Raw genomic sequence first — 21,013 nt, 5'->3', positions numbered from 1 at the left:
GGGGTTGTAATATTCCTTAACTAAATCCATCAGCCCTTAAAAGGTTTTTGTATCTGGTGCCTTATGGGAAGTTAGGCTTCTAATAACTGAAAAAGCTGTGGGTCCACAAGCTGTCAGGAGAATTACCTGTTGCTTTTCATCTATCCCAACACATTCTTTTCACATACTGGGCCCAGTTTACGATGACAGGATCGAACGAGTCAAGCTTCTCAAATAACTGCATGATGCCAGAAATGCTTACCCCAATCAAAGACAACTGATGAGAGTGAATCCCTTCAGGAGTGTGCTTTTCTCTCATCACCACGGAAATAACTCTTGTCAGAGACTCCTGTTCTTTATTTTTTCCTTTTTTTTATTAAGCAGTACAAAATACAGTTGTAGTTCACAAAAAAACACTATGTACAGGGGAAAGGCAGCAAAGCCAAACCCCAAACCCTACTGTTCAGCCAGTTTTCAGGGAGGTGAGGACAAACCTCAAATCCCACTTCCATTCATCACAAAGGTAACAGTAACAAACACAGTGCAATCAAGTGAAAAGCAGTGCATAGAACACAGACCCAATATAGCCATAAAAAAGACACCTGACACCAGTCTCTACCACATACTGACCAGACCGTCCTTGGCTAGGACACTCCTGTTCTTATGTGTCAGCCAGGGCTCCATTATTTGACCAGATTAATGGCTCCAATCAGGAAACTCATATCCTGTGAGGTCCACCTGGCTGACTTCATTGCAATCATTACAATGCCCAGTGTGTGTTTTGCTAGGGTCACTCAGCTCCTGGCCTTGGTTCAAATATGGACAAAAGGGCTGAATTCCACAAGTGAGGTGAGAGTGAAAGCCCTTGGCTTGAAGGCTGCATTTGACTGGGTGTGGTGTCAAGTAGCCCTAGAAGTGGGGATGTTTGCCAATGTTTAGCACCATCCGCGACTCCTCGAAGCAATCCATGTTCAAATGCAACAAGATGTGAACAATATCCAGGCTTAGACTGAAAAGTGCTAAATAATATTCATGTCACACAAATGCCAGGCAATAACCATCTTAAATAAGAGGCAATCTAACCACCAGCCCTTGACATTCAATCACTTTGCCATCACTGAATCCCCCACTATCAACATCATGGGGTTACCATAAACCAGAAACTCAACTGGATTTGCCACATAGACAGTGAGTAGAAGAGCAGGTCAGAGGATAGGAATACTGCAATGAGTAACTCACCACCTGACTCGCCAAAGCCTGTTGGCCATCTGATGTCAGGAGTGCCCACCTCTCTCTACCTGTGGATTCCAGAACATTTTGTGCAGAAGGTGATGCCTAGGTTGATGCTGGTCCATTCTGACTGGTGTTCATTGCAATCTCAGCAATGAGTGTTCCCTAGGATGCATTGCACCTGGTCTAGACCCTTTTCCTTTCCGGGTTTTTCCTTGTCAGGGAGATCCAAGATCCCTGTATATAAAGACAAGGTCCTGTCCAACTTCTGAAAACACACCAAGCTGAACACTAACAAATATAGATAACAACAGCAAGAAATTCTTTTAACAAGGTATAGTTCATAGTTCAGCAGAGTCAGGATAGGTTTCAGGAAGGATGCTGAACAGTTTCCCTGAAGCTGGTGACATCTGTTAATCTCGTGAGACCACAGATCTGCACCTGGGAAGTCTTGTTTCAATCTCTATTGGTAGAGCACTGTCTGTTGTAGCTGTAGAGGCCCACGTGGGAGTTGCAGTCTCGTCTGTAGTGACTACACTTGAAGGCGTTGTCCTCCGGTGTTGTCTTGGATTGTTTTTTTCGCCGAGTGTGCTTTTCTTCAGTTAGCCTCAGCGTCTCTTCTCTTTTTAGAAGTCTGCATAATTCTAGCCTCCAGCAGAGCGATCACTTGCAATGTCCTCCCAGCTCTCCACATTCATGTTCAGTGACTTCAGGTCTCTCTTGCAGACATCTTTGAAACGAAGATGGAACTGCCCTTGTGCTCTCTTGCCAGAGGCCAGTTCCCTGTACAGCAGGTCTTTCGGGATCCTCCCATCTGACATGGCCCAGCCAGTAGAGACAGCATTGTTGGAGCACTCTGAAAAGGCTGGGCATCTGGGTGCAGACCAGGACCTCATTATTGGTGACTTGGTCAGTCCACTTGATGTCCAGGCTGTGAGGAGTCAGCGAAGTGCCTTCACAACCTGGAGGTCACTGGGCATTGAACCACGCAAACCAAATTCCACACTCTTTCTGATCATTGATTTCAATTTGGAAGAGGGTAATCAAGGGACCACAATTAAATTCTTGCAAAGAGAAGTGTAAAAATCAGCTGGGTTACCATTTCTGATCACAGGCCCGTAGTCACTATGGAAATGTACAGCTGTGTAATGTCAGGCTGAAATAACTGCACAAAGGCTGGTATCCCATCACCAGGTCACAGTTTATTTACATGTGCACAGTACATTGGCTGTGGCCAACCAACTCGGAGTCAGTCCCCTGAACTGACGAGATTCGAAATCGGTAGGTAAAAACAATGATTGCAGATGCTGGAAACCAGATTCTGGATTAGTGGAGCTGGAAGAGCACAGCAGTTCAGGCAGCATCCGAGGAGCAACAGCAAATCCCCTGTTTATATATATATATATGTATATATAATATATAAATTTTCTTTTTTACAATCCACTACCAGAAAAGGTACCCGTGTGACCAATGAACCAGTGACAAGCAAAGCCCAGAGTGAGCAGTGCTTACGTGAAGGAGAGGGTAGGGACTCAATCAAAATAGAATTGAAGGGGGAAATAAAACATTTCATGTCCTGTGGTGCTCACCTCTCCCTGAGAACCTTGAGGGTGTTGGTGGATACCGCGTGCTCCTTCTGCAGAGACACCCGGGCTCTAACATAACTGCGGAAGAGGGGCAGGCAGTCAGCCCTAACAACCCCCTCCACTGACCGCTGCCTGGACCTGCTTATGACCAGCCTGGTCAGGCACAGGACCCCTTTCCCCCTTTCCCCCTTTCCCCCGGGAAGATCCTCTGACCTGCCCTCTCCTCTCTCTGCACTGGGTGATCAATGTTTATTTTATTTTTTTTCTTTTTTTTGTATATATTTTTAAAATTTTTTTTGTCTTTTTTTTTTCTTCTTTTATTTTTTTTAATTAACCCCCACACTACCGCCTAACTGCGGTAGTGCTTATTATTTTTAACCCCATGCACCCATGGTGTGTGTGTGCAGCTGTGAGACACAGTGAGAGACAAGGTGTACAAATCTTTATTCAATTTCCATCACCAGGAAAAGTAGGAAAACACCCGAGTGGCCTGTGACAAGCAGTGCCCTTCACATCAAAGGGCAATGCTGTGTGAACAGTGAAGGGGAGGGCAGGGACTAAATCAAAATAGAGTTGGAGGGGGAAATGATGCACTCCACGCCCTGCGGCGCCCACCTCTCCCTGAACAACTCCAGGGTGTTGGTGGACACCGCGTGCTCCTTCTCCAAGGACACCCGGGCTCTAACATAACTGCGGAAGAGGGGCAGGCAGTCGGCCCTAACAACCCCCTCCACTGACCGCTGCCTGGACCTGCTTATGACCAGCCTGGTCAGGCACAGGACCCCTTTCCCCCTTTCCCCCTTTCCCCCTTTCCCCCTTTCCCCCTTTCCCCCTTTCCCCCTTTCCCCCTGGAAGATCCTCTGACCTGCCCTCTCCTCTCTGCACTGGGTGATCCCTGTTTATATTGGTTGGCCAGTGCCTCTTGATTGGGGTTGTTAACCTGGGCCAATCAAGGACCCCGTAGTCAATGAGGTCAACCTGGTTCCAGTCACTACACATTCACCTTGGCTGTGGTGAACAACTGTGTTGAATATTTTATAGTCTATGGGCCCATAATGAATGAAAACCATTTTGTTGATATAATGGAAAACAAATGCAGCATTGCTCCCCACCGCTGAGAATCAGTATTTGCGAACAGTACTCAGTGCCTCTATAATTATATCCCAGAGTCATTGTGTGTGGAACCCAAATTCTAGTGAGTCAATTTGTGTATAACCCATACCCCAGTGAAAGTCAGATTGTATGGAACCTGTACTCTGCTGAGAGCTAATGTGTTGGAACTGTACCTCTGAGTGTCAGTATGCATGGAACCCATACTCCAGTGAGATTGTGCGTGCGTGGAACTTGTAATTGTGAAGTTTAGATGAATATACCTGTACCGAATAATTGTCTTCTCGTTTCTCATTAAATGCTGTTGCAATACTTGATTGTACTGCCAGGATCCGGGTTTGCTGGTGTTTCTCAGAGTGAGCCTGAAGCTTGCAGCTCCTGCTAGGACAGAAGGAAACCACAAGATTAGGGAACTTATATCAAATCTGCAAGTTTTGTAAATATTGAAGCAGTCTACTATTCAAAATTGTGTTCTGATAGCAGTACTCATGTTGTGTATATGTGAAGTGAAACATGAGGTGTATGTCAGTCAAACATTGCCTTTCGCGGAGTTTGAGGCTGTAATTGCAGTATATTGTGGAATGTGAGGCCAATTGACAAGGTGCATATTTATTGTCCATAGTAGCTTTTTAGGCACCGTTTGTTATATCGTTCCACAGACACTGACCCTCCCTCACTAAACGCAAGAAGCGAGAGCCTGGAGGCTGGACCAAAATGGGTAAGGATGACAAGTCTCCTTCATTAAAAGGTCACTAATGAAGTGTTTAGGTTTTTATGACTGACTATTTGATTGATTGTGGTCACTTTTCATTTTCAGATTTGTTAAATTGAATTCAGATCTTGAAACAGCAATTTGAAATCGTGCTTTCTGAGTTACTAGTTCAATAATACAAGGAACTCATAACTCAAATTTGGATGAGGTGAGAGGTGAGCGACTTAAAAAAGACATGAAAGGCAAACTTTTTTATACAAGAGGGTGGGTTCATCTGTGGAGTGAACTTCCTCAGGATGTGGTGGATGTGGGCACAATTACAATGTTTAAAAGACATTTGAATGAGTGCATGAATCAGAAATATTTAGAGGGATATGGGCCAGGAATAGGCAGGTGGGCTAGTTTATTTTGGGATTATGTTTGGCATGGACTGGTTGGACCAAAGGATCTGTATCTGTGTTGTATGACTCTGTGAATACTCTCTAAAGGCACCAAGAGTATTGGTGTACGCTGCAAGTTCCCTCTCCAAGGACCCCTGGTTCGAACATAGCCACAGAAGAGGAGCAGACAGCAGCTATCATCTCCTCCACAGCCCTTTGCCTGGACCTGTTAATAGCCAAAAGAGCCAAAGAACTGCAGAAGTTGGAAATCAGAAACAAAAACAGAAATTGCTGGAAAAACTCAGGTCTGGTAGCACCTGTGGAGAGAAAGCAGAGTTAAAATTTCAGGTCTGGTGACCCTTCTTCAGAACTGGAAAAGGGCTTAAGAATGGTCACTGGACCTGAAACATTAACTGCTTTATCTCTACAGATGCTGCTGGACTTGCTGAGTATTCCCTGTTAATGGCCAACTTGACCAAAGCAATTTCTTTTTTTTTATATTCAATAATAGGATTGAGATGTCACTGTCTGGAGCAGTATTTATTGCCTGTCCCTATTTACTCTGGATAGGTGGTGATGAGCTGCCTTTTTGAACCTTTGTGGTCCATGTAATGTAGGGACACCTACAATGCCATTAGAGAGGGTGCTGTAGGATGCAGACAAAACAAAGCAGCGGTGATATATTTGCAAGTTAGATAGAGCCCAGCATGGAAGGAAGCTTGTGGTATGTGCCTTCTCAACAGTAGAGGTCGCAAATTTGAGAAAGTATCTACCCTGAGGAACTTTTCCAGAGAGGTCCTGGAGCTGAGATGACTGACCTCCAACCATCTTTCTTTGTGCCAGGTATGATTCCAACCTCTGATTTTCATATACTTCAGTTTTGCTAGGGCTACTTGATGCCACACTCAGTCAAGTGGCCGTGATGCCAAGGACAGTCACTCTCACCTCACTTCTGGAACTCAGCTCATTTGTCCATGTTTGAACCAAGGCTATAATACACTCAGGAGCTGAATGACCTGCTCACTGAAGCTCAGTTTGGGTTCTATTAGGACATAACATGAAATAAGGCATAAGAATCACGTGATTGCATTGCCAGCTGTCCATTCTTTTGTAAGTGATCGAAAGTAGGCTTATGTGACAACAATTATCTGGGTTGAATTTGTTCTTTTTTTGTGTACAGGACATATCTAGACAATTTTCCACATTGTCAGCAGATGCCAATGTGTAGCTGTACTGGGACAGCTTGATTATGGATGCAGCAAGTTCAAGACCACAAGTCTTCAGTATTACTGCTAGAATGTTGTCAATGCTCATGTCGCTTTGTAGTATCTCGTCCCTTCAGTCATTTCTTGATATCACGTGGAGTGAATCAAACTGACTGAGAACCTCCAACTGTGATGCTAGGGATCTCTGGAGGAGGCCAAAGCAGATCATCCACTCGGCATTTCTGGCTGAAGATTGTTGTGAAGTGCAAACCTTATGTTTGCACTTATGCTGGGCTCCCCCATAATTGATATTTGTGGAACCTCCTCCAGTGAATTGTTTAATTGTCCACTACTATTCATGACTATTTGATGTGGTAGGACTGCAAAGCTTAGCTCTGATCTGTTCATCTCTTTCTCACACTTGCTGCTTATGCTGTTTGGCATGCATGTAGTTTGATTTTGTAGCTTCACCAGGTTATCACCTCATTTTTAGGTATGCCTTGTGCTGTTCCTGGTATCCTCTCCTACACTCCTCACTGAACCAGAGTTGATCCCCTGGCTTGATCATCATGGTAGCCTTGGGGAAATGCTGTTCCATGAGGTTGCAGATTGTATTGGAGTATAATTCTGTTGCTGATAACCCACAATTTCTCAATGCCCAATCTAGGTTGCAAGATTTGTCCTAAATCCATCTTATTTAACACAGTGATAGTGATAGTGCTACACTACAAGATGAAGAGTATTCTTGGTGTGAAGACAGGACTTCATCTCTTCAAGATCTGAACAGTGATCTAGTGCTAACCAATGCTTTCATGGACTGATACATCTTGACTGATAAGGATAAGCTAATTCTTGCTGGTTCTCAGCAGACTTGGTCTTACATAAATGTCCCTTAAGAGTTACCCAGCTTAGTCATCAGAGGCGCTCTTAACAATGGACTCTGATCCTCCCAACTATCTGGATCAGTGGTGCTGGAAGAGCACAGCAGTTCAGGCAGCATCCAACGAGCAGCGAAATCAACGTTTCGGGCAAAAGCCCTTCATCAGGAATAAAGGCAGAGAGACTGAAGCGTGGAGAGATAAGCTTGGGGAGGTTGGGGGGTGGGGAGAGAGTAGCATAGAGTACAATGGGTGAGTGGGGGAGGGGATGAAGGTGATAGGTCAGGGAGGAGAGGGTGGAGTGGATAGGTGGCAAAGGAGCTAGGCAGGTCGGACAAGTCCGGACAAGTCATGGTGACAGTGCTGAGCTGGAAGTTTGAAACTAGGATGAGGTGGGGGAAGGGGAAATGAGGAAACTGTTGAAGTCCACATTGATGCAACCATAGTACATTCTGTGCCCTATCCAAAATCGGTACCCGTTCCAAGGGTTGCTCAGAATGGAGGAGGACTGATAGAACTGCACAGTGCATGCAGAACAGTATTCAAAAATTCAGGGAACACTCTGAATGTACACCGACCAATATTCTATATTTTGAGAGTACTGTTAGCATTCCTTTGTTTGAATGTCATCGGAAATACATACCTTGCTCTTAAAATCCTACAGTATGTTGAAGAACTCCAACCAGCTCAAAAGACAAATACCAATGATCAACATAACTAGCCTTAATACAAGGAAAACATCATTGTTCTCTACTGAATGTTCACTGAAGCTGGGGCAAGCACAGCTATGAAAGATTGGAAGGCAGTCAAGTCAACAAATCCTCTCCACAGTTTGCTGTAGGGATCTGTTAAATGACCACCTTGGCTAGGCCCAGTGCAGAGCCATGAGATACTTCTATGATTTGCCTGACCCCCTGTGCTCCAGTTGACCAAAGATCCAGAGTTTCATGGCACTGAACTGACCCCTTTTCACACACTTCAAGTATTTTCCTAATTAACTTCTTCAGATTTGCAATATTCTGACATATATCTGGAACAGCTGGGACTTGAACCCTGGGCTTTATGGCTCAAAGGTATAGACGCTACCACTGCACCTCAGCAGCCCTCTTGTATGTGCTCAAAGACAATGAATTAACACTCATCAGCTGTTTCCCCTTAATCATGTCATTGACATGAACAACTCTCATTTTCTAGTTTAGCATGAGCTATTTAAAAAAACTATACATGTCTCTATTGTCATAACTATACCATCTCACAGGAGTGGCAGCTTTGATTATGTGCTCATCAGTGGAAGTTACTCTGTTCACTGTAAGATGACCATGGCAGTGTGACAAGAGTGATTGATTCTAAAACAGTGTTGAAACCCAGAGTGTAGAGCACCCTAAGTATCCAGGAGAACACAGATCTTATGAAACCGTCATGTTGGGGATCATACTGATATCTGCACTGTCTGAAATGATGTTCACATTTGAGTTCTGAGGCAACTACTGGTTACATGTTTCACATTGTTACAAGCTTCCTCATTTTTCACTTACCAGAGACTAATTCCCCACAAGTGCAGGGATTCCATTCTCAGAGTGATCACATAATGGCATTGTCCTGAAGCTGCATGTAATGCACATCCATTAGCGTGGCAATTACTTCCCAGAGATGTCATTGTATAAACACTTAACACACTTTTATTAATCTTAAAATCACAAATCATAGAACTATACAGTATAGAAGAGGCCCTTCAACCCATTGAGTCTATGCTGCTAAAACTATCCTGCTATCTGCACTAGTTCCACTTTCCCACACTAGACTCACAGCTTTAAATGTTATGCCCATCCAAGTACTTTATAAAGGTAGCACGGTTTCTTACCTCAACTACCCTCCCAGGCAGTACATTCCAGACCTCCACCACCCTCTGGGTGACAAGACATTTCCTCAAACCCCCTCTAAACCTCCTCACTTTCAAATTAAAATGATGCCCCCTTGTTATTGACCCTTTGACTAAGGGCAACAGCTGCTTTCTATTCACCCTGTCCATGCCTCTCAATCTTAAACACCTTTATCAGGTCCCTCCTTCAACTTTCAACTCGAAAGAAAACAACCCAAGCTTGTCTAGGCTACTGGTTTGCATATTCAATGCAATGTTGAACTGTCACAGGAATCCATGCTCGATCAGATTCTCAAGCTTTCACCTAGGTGTTGCCTATTTGTTGAAATAGCTGGATAATCCTACATAGGAAAATCTTCCAATATTTGACCTGAGCTTTAATATGATAATAGGTATACTGAGCCCAAACACTGACCAACGTGCATATCAATTGGAGCAGGATATCCCATTGCAGATACTCTACATATCCTTCAGTCCTGAGCTGGATGGTAGGAGTGGGGTTGGGGAGTGGAAGCTGTTTGTTCCAATCCAAAACTTCACTCAAAATGTTTCTCGTGTGAATTGAATAATTGCAAGCATTGCAAGGCAGTATGAATTCAAGTTATGAGGTAAGGCTAAGGAAGTTTGGGATTATATTCTTCAGAAAACAGGAATGATCAAGGTAGCCTAATTGAATTTTTCAAATTTCTGAGGTAAGTTGGTGAGACTAACTCGGGGAAATTGTTTTTTTCTGGAAAATTGTTCCCTGTGGTGAAAGATTCAAATCCCACGGGACATTAAGTTAAATGTTTTGAATTAGGGGCATGATGGGAATTTAAGGGAGGGGAGACTTAATTAACATCCCTCAATAAATCATTTGCTCACTTATATCACCATTATTTGTAGAATCTTACTGTGTGCAAATTAGCGTCACATTTCCCTCCTGTGAGGCTACACTTCAATTAATTTACTGAATTAGTGGCAAAGTGCTTCTGAAGGAAATCTGATTAATGTGTATAAAATTCTAACAGAGCTGGCCAGATGACATGCAGGGAGAAAGTTTCCCATGGTTGAGGAAGTAGAGAAGCATTGGACACGGTCTCAGGATGTGGAGTAGGCCACTTAGGAGTGAGACGAGGAAATATTTGATCACTCAAAGGGTAGTGAACCTGTGGAATTCCCCATCACAGAAGGCTGCAAAGGCTGAATCACTGACTGTGTTCAAGAGATAGATAGATAAATATTTAGATATTAAAGGCAACATGGGTTATGGCGAGAAAGCAGGAATATGGCATTGAGGTAGAAGATAGAAGGGTGGATGAAGCTTGAAGAGTCAAATTGCCTACTCATACTCCTAGTTTCTATGCTTCTAGAACATTCTGAGTTTGTAAAAGCCACTACATAAATGCAAGACCAAGGGCTGTTGTGGCATAGTGGTTGTGCCCCTGCCTCTGAGCCAGAGTTCTGAGTTCAAATTCCATCCGCACTGGTAATTTGTCATATCCAAACAGGTTGATTCAAAATACTTATAAATGCAATTCTTTACTTTCAAAGAAGCATAGGTTTTTGGAATACATTTCCAAAAACGAGCAAATCATCCAAGTGAGTTGAAGTGATAGCAGTCAGAATTTGGGCCTGGCTGCTAGAAATCTAGGCTGGAGTGTTAACCTGTTCCAAATAGCAAGTGGTTTGAAATTGTAGGAGGTCTGGCAAAACAAATACTGGTGCAGGACCAGTTCACAATGTCCATATTTAACTCAAAAAGTGCATCTATTAATAAATGGAGCACCTGCATGGGACAGACACCTTTGAATAGTTGACAATTAAGTGGAGTTTAACCCTGGATTCTGGATTGGACTTCAAACACAAGCCTTGTCCAAGCTTCCTCCAACTCACCAGGTTAAACTAGACAAGTGAAGAGTGGAAAAAAACCTGACATGTTGAAATCGGTTGGTAGTTGCTTACCTCAGTCAAAAGCATCTGCTGACAAGGCTTGCTCTGAAAGTGTGCTTCCACTTCTTTGGGAGCAAAGTCCAACAGTCAGGATGTGTTTCTGCTGCCTTAGAATGATTTTTTCATTGCTCTGCATGACTGCAGTGTGGAAGCTGCTTCTGAAGATCTTCCTTGCACATCTGACAAGGAACAAGAGGAGAAGTGCCAACACCAACAGCAGTTTCATCCCTCCTCCTTAGCCACAGTCCACACTGCAAAGTGCCGTAGCGAACTCTCAGCAAATGATCCCTTCCCCACTCTCCAGCACTGGTTGGACAGTGTTTTGGGGGTGACTGAGCACTAGCTGGCCCAGCTAGTTCAGTCACACCATCACATTGTTGCCACTTGCAGCCACAAAAGGCTTCCTTTCAAGTGGGTGACCATTGCCATTGGTGCACAGGGTCAAAATAGCTCTGCGTTTCTTCACCTCCGATTATGTCTAGTGTTCTGCCAATGATATTTCAGAAACTCCTCATCTTCTGCCTAGAAGTGTATCTCCCATATTTCTTACTTGCCATGCCACTCCAACTGTTTTGTCACAGATAAATGCAATCGGAAAAACAGGATTCTTGGATTGGCCGACGCTGGCTAGATCCTGAGCAGTACAGCCAATCGCAGATTGCACACACATGACATTTGAGAGTCCCGCTGATCACCAGCAACATTGAACAACGGGAAGAGCTTGCACTCCCTCAATGTTCAGCTGCAGCATGGTGACTCAGTGTTAGCACTGTTGCGTCACAGCACCAAGGACCTGGGTTTGATTTCACCGTAGGATGACTGTGTGGAGTTTACATATTCTTCTCATGTCTGTGTGGGTTTCCTCACAGTCCAAAGATGTGCAGGTTAGGTGATTTGGCTATGCTAAATTGTTCATAGTGCCCAGGAGGTGGATTAATTATTGGAAATGTGGGGATAGAGTGTGGGGCTAGGTGGGGTGCTATTCGGAGGGTCAGTGGAGACTTGATGGGCCGAATAGCCTCTTTCCACACTGTCGACGCACTGTGATTCTATATTTGTCAGCCACCAAAAGATCATCATACCAGCCTGATCAAGGTACATGGCAAGCTTGCATACTTCTTCAATTCTGCTCCAGTCACTCCACTCAGTCAGTAGATGATCCTTGGCGACAGGGCCTACACTCCAGTGAGTTGCTCAGCAAGGTACAGTCCGCTACCCTCTGTTCACAGAGACAGAGTGAGTGTGCTGGTTAATGATCAGCTGCATCTGAGTATTGAGCTGCATTGATTGACCATGCCACTAACTGCTCTTGGCATGAGGCTGGACATCGGTGCTGAGGGTCGAAACATTTAAGGGCGGCACGGTGGCACAGTGGTTAGCACTGCTGCCTCACAGCGCCTGTAGACCCGGGTTCATTTCCCGACTCAGGCGACTGACTGTGTGGAGTTTGCACGTTCTCCCCGTGTCTGCGTGGGTTTCCTCCGGGTGCTCCGGTTTCCTCCCACAGTCCAAAGATGTGCGGGTCAGGTGAATTGGCCAAGCTAAATTGCCCGTAGTGTGAGGTAAGGGGTAAATGTAGGGGTATGGGTGGGTTGCGCTTCGGCGGGTCGGTGTGGACTTGTTGGGCCGAAGGGCCTGTTTCCACACTGTAAGTCTAATCATGGCACACATGGTCGAGAAAGCCACCTCCAATCTCACTTCAGTGGGCCAGTATCTCTGGAAATGCTGACAGAAACTTACTCAATTCACCCTGCTGCTCCAGAATGGTCTGTTTGTCAACAACTGTCAAGGCTCAGCTCCTTCATCCAGTTCAGCAGAGCCAGGAAGATCCTGAGCACTCTGTGGCCTCCCCACTGCTGGACCTGTCTTCACCTTCTGCTGATGCTCCCTTGTGACGTGTAATTCACCATACCCACCTGAGGTATGTGCATCCGAACTGGTGGTGGTCACCCATGTCTGTATTTCTTCAGACCCCAAAGGTATGTTTGCTGGGCTTATGGGAGATTCAGGGTGAGAGAGTTCTGAGTCACTCTGTATTGAGCATTGTAATGCAGTGGCTGCTGATATCAAGTCAATATGAGTGAGTGCTCTCTGCCAAATGACTGATATTTCCCTCTGGCATCATGTAGTTGGGGGAATGCCATCCTTGCACGGCCAAGACTCAACTTGTCTCTCATGCACCCTCCTCCACAATGATCCCAATGCGATGAGGAGTGCAATGCCATCCCAAGTTCTGTGCCTCATCTTGCCCTTCTGTGCTGTCTTCTCCTGCAAGTAATGATCGAGGAGACTACTCGGTTGGAGAAATGGAAAGGTTCAAGTGGATTTGTGGATCATTGCTGTAAGGATGGGTGGTGATATGGTGAGAAGATTTGGTGTCAACACTGGTTGTTCACATGAGATATACTGGGGTTGTGGTGGGGTGCGGTGACTTGAGAACACGGATTGGGTGTACCTGCAAGGTTTGTTGGTGTGAGGAGTGGGGAAGAAGACTTGGGAAGCCAGAGTGAGAGAGATTTGTACTTGATTGTCACACACCACAAACTGATCCTGATCAGCTCCTTAAATCTCTTGCAGCTCTGTATTCAGGAATGAGCACCACTCTTTGGCTGTTCAGTTCTTCAGCCATTTCCAACCATGCCTGCTTGTTTTGTACCTCTTCCTTCCTCCTGCTGTCTGCAGAGAACTGAATCTCCCTGTGAGCCCTTATAGCCCACAGCCTGATGTCCCAGGCTTCATCTAAACACTCTCCTGCTGTCTATCCTCATGGCCTCATTATTTGTCCAGCTACTGACTCAGTTCTTGGCACTTCTCGAATACTGGAGCTTAAACAGACTGCAGTGGATTGTGATCATGCTCACCCTGCTTATTTGGCTGCTGAACCCAAAGCTCCAATACAAAAACTGTGGCTGAGATAAATGCATTTGGCGAGTGGGCTGCTGAAACTTAAATTAAAAAGAACAGAAATACTCATTGGGTTAGGTATGGAGAGAGAAACAGAGCTAACCCTTCAAGTCAGTGATCTTTCATCAGAATTAAAATTTTAACTCTGCTCCTCTTTTCACAAACTGAGCTCACCTACTGAGTAGTTCTTGTTTTTATTTCAGATTTCTAGCATCTGGGTTTGCAGTGGTCTCCATGTTTAAATTCAGCTCAGATCAATGAGATGCCAGGAGGAAGGAAAAAACCCAAGTGACTGGGAGAGGTGAGAGGAATGAAGGACAGGGTGAAATCAATGTGAGGAGTTTGCACAGGGATGATGTTGAAAATTTCAAGGGAAGTAATATCTCTCCCTCACCATAATTCCTGTCACACCTTCAAAGAATTACATATGCCTCTCTCTCTTCAAACCAACCATTGATGTGCAGCCATTGTTCTGAGCTTTTTAGTTTTTCTCATAACCAATTGCTGTTCTCCTTCCTAATGTGGGTGTTGAGCCTACAATCCTCAGGGCTGAACTGCTCGCACTTATATTGAAAAATCAGAACAATATGAGCTGTGTCCTGATTATCATGTTCAGCTTCTTGCTTCACTATCTTCACAAGACAAGATAGGTTTGTCTTGTTGTCTCCCTTTTGAACACTTATGAAAACCTAATTTTCCGTTACTCATGGATGGAGAGCAGCAAAGGTTCTGCAGACTGATTCCTTGGCTGGCAGGTTGGAGGAGAGATTGGGTTGACTGGGCCTGTATTCACAGGAGTTTAGAAGCGTGAAAGGGGATCTCATTGAAACAGCTGAAATTCTGACAAGGATAGACAAGGTGTGAGGATGATGATACAGGGGTCCCAGTCTCAGGGTATGGGATACTGGAAAAGCGCAGCAGGTCAGGCAGCATCCAAGGAACAGGAGATTCGACATTTCGGGCATAAGCCCTTCTTCAGGAATTGGGTTTATGCCCGAAACGTCGAATCTCCTGTTCCTTGGATGCTGCCTCACCTGCTGCGCTTTTCCAGCAACACATTTTTAAGCTCTGACCTCCAGCATCTGCAGACTTCACTTTCTCCTCAGGGTATGGGATAGACCATTTCAGACTCATGAGGAGAAATTCTTCACACAAAGGCTTGTGACCATGTGGAATTCTCTGTCACCGAAAGTTGTGAAGGCCAAAATTTCTCAAGACTAAAGGTGTCAAGGAGTATGGCATGAATTAGAGGTTCAGCTGTGATTATTGAACTCAGTGGGCTGAATGGCCTACTGTTGTTTCTGTTTTCTATGTCTCTACACCTCTCATTTCTCCAGGAACCCAGATGCATCATTTATTGCCCAATTATCAGGTAGGGGTGTGAGAATTGGAACTGGAATGTTTGCAATGGCTCACATCTCCATCCTCTTATTCAAAATCAAAGGGGTGAAAAGTTATATGGCATCTTCTACGATCTTTGAAAGGCTCAAACTGTTTTACAGCCAGTGACATACTTCTGCAGTGCTGTCGCTGTTTCATCATAGTAAAGGTGACATACTTTCATGATTATTAAAATATGTTCTGATTTCAGACCAGCTTTGAGCTGCTGGCATAGGTTTTCAGCATGCTGCCTACTCTTTCAATCTACAAAAACTGGCCACAACCAATTTTGAACTCCCTGTGGCAAATTATGTGAAGCTCTTTGGAAAAGGCCCACAGCCTAGGGTTGAAAATCAGTTAATAATACTGATGCTGTTTCTCATTCTGATCGTCTCTTCCTGCCAATAGTAAACACTTACTGCAAACACTATATGATCTTTAAAGGCTAAAATAGGGAGCCAATAATGTTGAAGATTGTGAAGATTAAATTGTGTTTGTGGCACTTCACGCATTATTCGCTGATGTCAGATCTCTAATGTAGTAGATGTCACAGTGAAAAGGTTGCTTTCATTTACAACTGTGATTGAAGTGAGCAGGGGAAGCCAGGTCAAACCAGATGTAGTTAAAAGGAATTATGTCAACGAGCATTGAAATATTTGGACTTTTATGAGCTCCTCATTCTATAAAACTTAAAAAAAGGCAAGTGTGGTTTCAGTAAGTTAGTTTTCCTCAGATCATTAAAATTGGTCAATCACTGTGGTGGGCTGTTTCCAGTTTATTTTAAAATCACCAGCAGAATTACGATGCAACATTGAATGATGAGGGTGGATGTAAGGATCAAATAATCAGACTTGAGGAAGCCATGTACAAGGGTTTGATGACTCTGCACATGATTTGTATTCTTTTCAAGCATTGATTATTCCTCAACAATGCGCTCATATTCCTTTCATCTTTCATCTCCAGGTAAACAATAAAGACAAAAATGTATGCCTCTCGTGGGGCCATTGGACTGGCTTTCTCTTACTATACCCAGTACATATGTTGGAGCAGGATTTTTCTCACTGCATCCTATATATGTTCTGGAGCAGAATATCTCTCCCTGCACCTAGTATGTATACATCCTGGAGTTTAATATCTCTCACTGTACCAAGTATACATCTCAATGTAACCATTATATATGTGGAACACAGTAGTCAGCATATTGACCATGATATCTCTCACTGTACTCAGTATATGTCTTGGGGCAGCATACCTCTCACTGTACTTCAGATAGCTAAAATCTGTGCATGCTTATGCACTTGAGACGATGCTGAATTTCAGTGGCAAGGTGAAGGAAAGCTACCAATATATGAGAACCGATGAATATTGTCTGGTAGCTCACTGTGGATCTCGATAATTGAGGGCACAGTGTTGTTGGGTAGGAGCAGTCTGATCGAGGACCTCTTAGGTTGTGGGTTGTGCATTGATGACTGTGGTGCTCTGTTTCTGAGTTTGGGTGAACTGAATGTGGTCAACAAGTTTGTTTTCATGACAAAACCAATCCTGAGGAGTCTGCATTCTTCCTAGGGTTAATCCTTCCAAAAGAAGTTGTATCCGCCACTTTGTTCTTTGAGCTGACTGTGATCCCTGTCTTACTCAGACCAGTAATATCAAGGTCATAAAATCGAAGTTCGCGGGCTGTGAGTGCAGTTCAATACTCCGGTCTGTCACTGGTGGCATTCTCATGGTAGTCCAATTCGCAAGCTTCATTTTCAGGGTTTAGAGGATGCCTGTGCATGGGCTTTCAACATGCGGTGAATGTTGCTCACACAGTGTTTGTGGGGCAAGGTCCTTATCCAATGGCATGGATAATTGAGACAGTGAAAGAGCAGGCTCGGCTGCATTGAAAGGAACTAACACACACATGTTATCCCGAACCTCTCTCCCCATTCCAGGAGACGGCAGTATTGCTTGCTTGTGAGTACACATCAAAGAAAATAATCTGAGTTCAAATTATTTATATTGTCTTCTTATACAATGTGATTGGTTGGCGTGTCACTTTTGATTGGTAGAGATGTTGCCATGGAGTATGCACCAGTTAATGATGACTGACAGTTAACTGCTGAGCTCTGTTTAAATGGTAAACCAGTTAGATTGACATAGATTGGTCAATAGTCCACATGCCAAACAATTAGAAATCTCCTCTCATACAATATAAATGTTGGGTTTCCCCTTTCTTCCAAATGGTGCTGATGAGTGCAAGATGAAACGTTTTACAAAATATGTAGTTTTTAAGAAATGTTTGCATTTATCTTGCACCATTTTGATCGCAGGATATTCACCATAAATAAACTATTTTTGAAGTGCAGTCACTGTTTTGTAACATGCAGTTTGATCCCAAATATCAATGGGCTTTTGATCAGCTGATACTGGTTGAAGGAACAATATTGCCATTAATAATTATGGCAGGACTTTGACCTCATGTTGTGGATTCTGAGAGATCTTAGAGCGATTCAGTTTAATGTAATCTAAAAGATGGCATTTCCAAGAGGGCAACAGTCCTGCCAATGGAGTGCCAGCCTGCATTTTGTGCTTAGGTCTGTGTGAAACTGAAACCCATAACCATCTGCTTCAAATATGATAAGTCTGACCATTAAGTTAAAAAAAAACTCACCCCTGAAAACAACGGTGAGATTTATCCATGAACTAGAAAGCACTTCCTTCTTTAAGTTACAATAAAGGCAGAGACCACACACTGTTAGCAACGAGAAAAATAGTTTAATGAATGGGGTAGGTTCTCCTCATGAAATACCACCAAATAGAAGATGAAGGACTGAGTATGGTCTTCAGCCAGTTCAGCTTTGATTTGGCTGCTGCAGTTTCAAGCCCCACCTGATTCTGAAGTGGGGGAATTCAAACCTAGAGGGCTTAGGTTTAAGGTGAGAGGGGAGAGATATAAAAGGGACCTGTGGGGCAATATTTTCACACAGAGGGTGGCATGTGTTTGGAATAAGCTGCCATAGGAAGTGGTGGAGGCTGGTACAATAACAACATTTAAAAGGCATCTGGATGGGTCCATGAATAGGAAGGATTTAGAGGGATATGGGCCAAATACTGGCAAATGGGACTAGATTAATTTAGGCTAGATGGTTGGCATGGATGAGTCGGATTGAAGCATCTGTTTTTGTCCTGTACAACTCTATGACCCTAACTGCCAGCTGTGTTAATTTCCTGACTTGAAAGTGAGCTTTGTGATGAATCGTAATTAACTCACATCATTAGCTAAATTTATTCCAGGTTGACACTGAAGGTGATAGGTTTAATTGAGCAAGGTGAGGCCATTCAGTCCTTCAATCCCACTCTGCTGTTCAATGAAGTCATAGCTGATCTTTTACTTCAGCACCATTTTCTTGCAAGATCCCCATGTCCTATATATCCCTAATACCTAGAAATTGACATCAGTTTCTGTCTTGAAATTCCCATTGACTGAGCTTCAACAGGCTTCTGGGTGGAGAATTCACCTATCCCCAAGAGAATAAATACTTCATCTTGGTCCTGACTGGGTTTCCCCTTATCCTGAGACTTTGTCCCTTAATTCAAGGGCCCACAGGCAGGGGATATTTCCTGCATCTACTCTGTTGACTCCTGTAGGAATGTTCAGCGTTTGAGGACAATCACCTCTCATTCTTCTAAACTTCAGCGAATATAGACCCATTTTATTTAATCCTTCAATATAGGACAATCCCTCCATCCCAGGGATCAGTCTTTGCTGTATTCCCTCAATGTCAAACAGACCAAAACCCTCACAATATTCCATTCAGATGTGGCCTCACCTTTGTTATGAATACCAGATATTTAAGGAACATGGGAAACTGGAATTTGGAAAGGTTTGGACATTTCTCGATTGAAGAGGTGTAATAATGTGATTTCTTGGAAACAAAATAAACTTCTTGGAAACAACCTCTCTGAGAGGTCAGAGAGAGGCGTGGCTTACCTACTGTTCACAAAATTCAAGTGACTTTGTTAAAGCAGAGAGACCATGCTTTTAAATAGAAATAAGAAGGGGGTGGGGTTATACCTTTATTGCAGAATATAGAGACTTGAAAAGGTCTAGAGTTTAAGCTGTTCACTGCCTAGCAACAGTCTCTGGGACCAGGTTGCTGTGCATTTTCACATCCACGGGATTTGAATTGTAGGAGAAGCGTGCATCAGAAAGCCAGTCTCTTTCTCTCTCTCACCCAAGAAGAGACAAAAGCAAAGACAGCGAAAAGCATACTCCCTTAGTGAGGTGGTTTGAAAACCTAATAAAGTTTCAAGTATCAAGATTCCCAAGAGTTTCCCAACTGAATCTGAAATCTTCCTGAAGATCTTCTATCATTCTGTGACTGTCAGCAATTTTATCTCATTGACAAGAAATTGAAGGAACCGTGAGAAGTCAAAACTGAAATCAGTATCCTTGACCTTGTTCACTTTTTGCTTATTTTGTACCCAAATCCATGATATCATTACAGATCTGTATTGTTTGTGTATGAATGTGTATTTTTAGATTATGGGGATATAGTTTAATTCTGCACAGTAGCATAATTGATAACCACTTTTGCCATGTCTCTAAAGAATTGTTTTGTTTCTAATGAATAACTTATTTTTGAGTATATTGAAAAAACCTGGTGACCTTCTCTTTTGTTTAAAGTAACAGCAAAAACCAGAAGTTTATTGACTATATTGGTGATAAATTAAATGTTTACACCTTCGTACTGCTCATGGAGTTAGAGGGCTTGATTACCAGCACACTTCTTCATTCAGTCATAGCCCCTTTAAGGGAAATTTAAAGGGGGAAGGAAAATTAAAGGAACATAGCCTCTGCCAAGATTGAATCGGCAGAGAATACAGCGAATAAAAAGATTCCTCAAGTTTGGAATCAAGTCATTCTAAAAAGCCCAGGCTCTTCTGCAACATGCAGCAAGACCCAAAATTAATGCGATTCCCATGGAGGCTGAAAATCCAATTGGTGGATGTGCTGCAGTGACATGGGAAGTTCAATCTCTACTTCTATCCCAACCATCACCAACCTGAACCTTCCCACTCTCTGCACTTTTGGCAGTCGCTGCTTCAGTCTCACTTCCTGGAATGGCTCAGCCTGAATGACCCAGTGCCCCCAATGGGATCTTGCAAGCAGCCAGTGTTGATCTGCAGGGCCAAGCTCCCCCAGTGCTCCTGCAACACCCCGGAACACAGGCTTGGTGTTGGATCTCACAAACTTCGCCTGTGCACTTCCCTGCTTTCCACTTGGCAAACAGCAGCACTGCAATCTGCCAGCAAGGCACCCGCTGTCTGCTGGCTTATTGGCTAAACTAGAAAACAAGTTGGGAAATAGAGAGACCAGCATACAAGTGATATATTAAAGAACGATTTTGTTAGCCTCTGACGCACAAATGCTTTCTGTTTTTTAAAAAAAATGACTTTCACAGGCACTCTGGTAAGCAATCCAGCCAGGCTGGAGGTTTAGCGAGCATCTACACACACAATTACACACACACAGTGCTCCCTTCTATGTGTGAACACTGATGTGTCTACATTCCAAACAGCTCTGCCACTGTGTGCTGAGGATCTATGGGGCTCGGAGGTGCGCAGGTATCAGGTGTCCCTTCATGCAGAGAAAATGGCTGCGTCTCCTTGGATCAAGAGTTTGTCTTTTTAAAATAATTAAAAATGGTTTCTTGTCATGGACCAGAACCTCTCTTACTCTGTGTTTTCTTTAATCCTGTCCTTCTCCGCAGGTAATCAGACTGCCATCTCATTACAGGATTGCTCACATAGGTGTTTGCTCACATAGGTGTCTGTTCATCATAAGTCAACACT

The sequence above is a fragment of the Hemiscyllium ocellatum genome, chromosome X, assembly GCF_020745735.1.
Source record: "Hemiscyllium ocellatum isolate sHemOce1 chromosome X, sHemOce1.pat.X.cur, whole genome shotgun sequence".
Taxonomy (NCBI): domain Eukaryota; kingdom Metazoa; phylum Chordata; class Chondrichthyes; order Orectolobiformes; family Hemiscylliidae; genus Hemiscyllium; species Hemiscyllium ocellatum.
The sequence above is the reverse complement of the archived record's forward strand: the minus strand, read 5'-3'. Positions refer to the sequence as shown.